We start from the raw sequence: 4,893 nt of genomic DNA on the forward strand, positions 1-4,893 counted from the left end.
ATAGCTACTGACCCTGGAACTGTATATAGCTACTGACCCTGGAACTGTCCCTGTATATAGCTACTGACCCTGGAACTGTCCCTGTATATAGCTACTGACCCTGGAACAGTCCCTGTATATAGCTACTGACCCTGGAACAGTCCCTGTATATAGCTACTGACCCTGGAACAGTCCCTGTATATAGATACTGACCCTGGAACTGACCCTGTATATAGCTACTGACCCTGGAACTGTATATAGCTACTGACCCTGGAACTGTCCCTGTATATAGCTACTGACCCTGGAACTGTCCCTGTATATAGCTACTGACCCTGGAACTGTCCCTGTATATAGCTACTGACCCTGGAACTGACCCTGTATATAGCTACTGACCCTGGAACTGTCCCTGTATATAGCTACTGACCCTGGAACTGTCCCTGTATATAGCTACTGACCCTGGAACTGACCCTGTATATAGCTACTGACCCTGGAACTGACCCTGTATATAGCTACTGACCCTGGAACTGACCCTGTATATAGCTACTGACCCTGGAACTGTCCCTGTATATAGCTACTGACCCTGGAACTGTCCCTGTATATAGCTACTGACCCTGGAACAGTATATAGCTACTGACCCTGGAACAGTATATAGCTACTGACCCTGGAACTGTATATAGCTACTGACCCTGGAACTGACCCTGTATATAGCTACTGACCCTGGAACTGTCCCTGTATATAGCTACTGACCCTGGAATTGACCCTGTATATAGCTACTGACCCTGGAACTGACCCTGTATATAGCTACTGACCCTGGAACTGTATATAGCTACTGACCCTGGAACTGTCCCTGTATATAGCTACTGACCCTGGAATTGACCCTGTATATAACTACTGACCCTGGAACTGTCCCTGTATATAGCTACTGACCCTGGAATTGACCCTGTATATAGCTACTGACCCTGGAACTGACCCTGTATATAGCTACTGACCCTGGAATTGACCCTGTATATAACTACTGACCCTGGAATTGACCCTGTATATAGCTACTGACCCTGGAACTGTATATAGCTACTGACCCTGGAACTGTCCCTGTATATAGCTACTGACCCTGGAACTGTCCCTGTATATAGCTACTGACCCTGGAACTGACCCTGTATATAGCTACTGACCCTGGAACTGTCCCTGTATATAGCTACTGACCCTGGAACTGTCCCTGTATTTAGCTACTGACCCTGGAACTGTATATAGCTACTGACCCTGGAACTGACCCTGTATATAGCTACTGACCATGGAACTGTATATAGCTACTGACCCTGGAACTGACCCTGTATATAGCTACTGACCCTGGAACTGACCCTGTATATAGCTACTGACCCTGGAACTGTATATAGCTACTGACCCTGGAACTGTCCCTGTATATAGCTACTGACCCTGGAACTGTCCCTGTATATAGCTACTGACCCTGGAACTGACCCTGTATATAACTACTGACCCTGGAACTGTATATAGCTACTGACCCTGGAACTGACCCTGTATATAGCTACTGACCCTGGAACTGACCCTGTACATAGCTACTGACCCTGGAACTGACCCTGTATATAACTACTGACCCTGGAACAGTCCCTGTATATAACTACTGACCCTGGAACTGTCCCTGTATATAGCTACTGACCCTGGAACTGACCCTGTATATAGCTACTGACCCTGGAACTGTCCCTGTATATAGCTACTGTCCCTGTATATAGCTACTGACCCTGGAACTGTATATAGCTACTGACCCTGGAACTGACCCTGTATATAGCTACTGACCCTGGAACTGACCCTGTATATAGCTACTGACCCTGGAACTGTCCCTGTATATAGCTACTGACCCTGGAACTGTCCCTGTATATAGCTACTGACCCTGGAACTGTATATAGCTGCTGACCATGGAACTGTCCCTGTATATAGCTACTGACCCTGGAACTGTCCCTGTATATAGCTACTGACCCTGGAACGGTCCCTGTATATAGCTACTGACCCTGGAACTCTATATAGCTACTGACCCTGGAACTGTATATAGCTACTGATCCTGGAACTGTCCCTGTATATAGCTACTGACCCTGGAACTGACCCTGTATATAGCTACTGACCCTGGAACTGTCCCTGTATATAGCTACTGACCCTGGAACTGTCCCTGTATATAGCTACTGACCCTGGAACTGACCCTGTATATAGCTACTGACCCTGGAACTGTCCCTGTATATAGCTACTGACCCTGGAACTGTCCCTGTATATAGCTACTGACCCTGGAACTGACCCTGTATATAGCTACTGACCCTGGAACTGACCCTGTATATAGCTACTGACCCTGGAACTGACCCTGTATATAGCTACTGACCCTGGAACTGACCCTGTATATAGCTACTGACCCTGGAACTGTCCCTGTATATAGCTACTGACCCTGGAACTGTCCCTGTATATAGCTACTGACCATGGAACTGACCCTGTATATAGCTACTGACCCTGGAACTGTCCCTGTATATAGCTACTGACCCTGGAACTGTCCCTGTATATAGCTACTGACCCTGGAACAGTATATAGCTACTGACCCTGGAACAGTATATAGCTACTGACCCTGGAACTGTATATAGCTACTGACCCTGGAACTGACCCTGTATATAGCTACTGACCCTGGAATTGACCCTGTATATAGCTACTGACCCTGGAACTGACCCTGTATATAGCTACTGACCCTGGAATTGACCCTGTATATAGCTACTGACCCTGGAATTGACCCTGTATATAGCTACTGACCCTGGAACTGACCCTGTATATAGCTACTGACCCTGGAACTGTATATAGCTACTGACCCTGGAACTGACCCTGTATATAGCTACTGACCCTGGAATTGACCCTGTATATAGCTACTGACCCTGGAACTGACCCTGTATATAGCTACTGACCCTGGAACTGTATATAGCTACTGACCCTGGAACTGTCCCTGTATATAGCTACTGACCCTGGAATTGACCCTGTATATAACTACTGACCCTGGAACTGTCCCTGTATATAGCTACTGACCCTGGAATTGACCCTGTATATAGCTACTGACCCTGGAACTGACCCTGTATATAGCTACTGACCCTGGAATTGACCCTGTATATAACTACTGACCCTGGAATTGACCCTGTATATAGCTACTGACCCTGGAACTGTATATAGCTACTGACCCTGGAACTGTCCCTGTATATAGCTACTGACCCTGGAACTGTCCCTGTATATAGCTACTGACCCTGGAACTGACCCTGTATATAGCTACTGACCCTGGAACTGTCCCTGTATATAGCTACTGACCCTGGAACTGTCCCTGTATTTAGCTACTGACCCTGGAACTGTATATAGCTACTGACCCTGGAACTGACCCTGTATATAGCTACTGACCATGGAACTGTATATAGCTACTGACCCTGGAACTGACCCTGTATATAGCTACTGACCCTGGAACTGACCCTGTATATAGCTACTGACCCTGGAACTGTATATAGCTACTGACCCTGGAACTGTCCCTGTATATAGCTACTGACCCTGGAACTGTCCCTGTATATAGCTACTGACCCTGGAACTGACCCTGTATATAACTACTGACCCTGGAACTGTATATAGCTACTGACCCTGGAACTGACCCTGTATATAGCTACTGACCCTGGAACTGACCCTGTACATAGCTACTGACCCTGGAACTGACCCTGTATATAACTACTGACCCTGGAACAGTCCCTGTATATAACTACTGACCCTGGAACTGTCCCTGTATATAGCTACTGACCCTGGAACTGACCCTGTATATAGCTACTGACCCTGGAACTGTCCCTGTATATAGCTACTGACCCTGGAACTGTCCCTGTATATAGCTACTGACCCTGGAACTGTCCCTGTATATAGCTACTGTCCCTGTATATAGCTACTGACCCTGGAACTGTATATAGCTACTGACCCTGGAACTGACCCTGTATATAGCTACTGACCCTGGAACTGACCCTGTATATAGCTACTGACCCTGGAACTGTCCCTGTATATAGCTACTGACCCTGGAACTGTCCCTGTATATAGCTACTGACCCTGGAACTGTATATAGCTGCTGACCATGGAACTGTCCCTGTATATAGCTACTGACCCTGGAACTGACCCTGTATATAGCTACTGACCCTGGAACTGTCCCTGTATATAGCTACTGACCCTGGAACTGTCCCTGTATATAGCTACTGACCCTGGAACTGTATATAGCTACTGACCCTGGAACTGTATATAGCTACTGACCCTGGAACTGTCCCTGTATATAGCTACTGACCCTGGAACTGACCCTGTATATAGCTACTGACCCTGGAACTGTCCCTGTATATAGCTACTGACCCTGGAACTGTCCCTGTATATAGCTACTGACCCTGGAACTGTCCCTGTATATAGCTACTGACCCTGGAACTGTATATAGCTACTGACCCTGGAACTGTATATAGCTACTGACCCTGGAACTGACCCTGTACATAGTTACTGACCCTGGAACTGTCCCTGTATATAGCTACTGACCCTGGAACTGTCCCTGTATATAGCTACTGACCCTGGAACTGTATATAGCTACTGACCCTGGAACTGTATATAGCTACTGACCCTGGAACTGACCCTGTATATAGTTACTGACCCTGGAACTGTCCCTGTATATAGCTACTGACCCTGGAACTGTCCCTGTATATAGCTACTGACCCTGGAACTGTATATAGCTACTGACCCTGGAACTGTCCCTGTATATAGCTACTGACCCTGGAACTGTATATAGCTACTGACCCTGGAACTGTATATAGCTTCTTACTTTATTGTGTTCTTCTTATTTCTATTTCTGGTGGGGTTTTTTCTACTTTATTTTCTAGTACTACTGAT

The sequence above is a fragment of the Coregonus lavaretus genome (genome assembly GCF_964263955.1).
Source record: "Coregonus lavaretus genome assembly, contig: HAP1_SCAFFOLD_2563, whole genome shotgun sequence".
NCBI classification, from domain to species: domain Eukaryota; kingdom Metazoa; phylum Chordata; class Actinopteri; order Salmoniformes; family Salmonidae; genus Coregonus; species Coregonus lavaretus.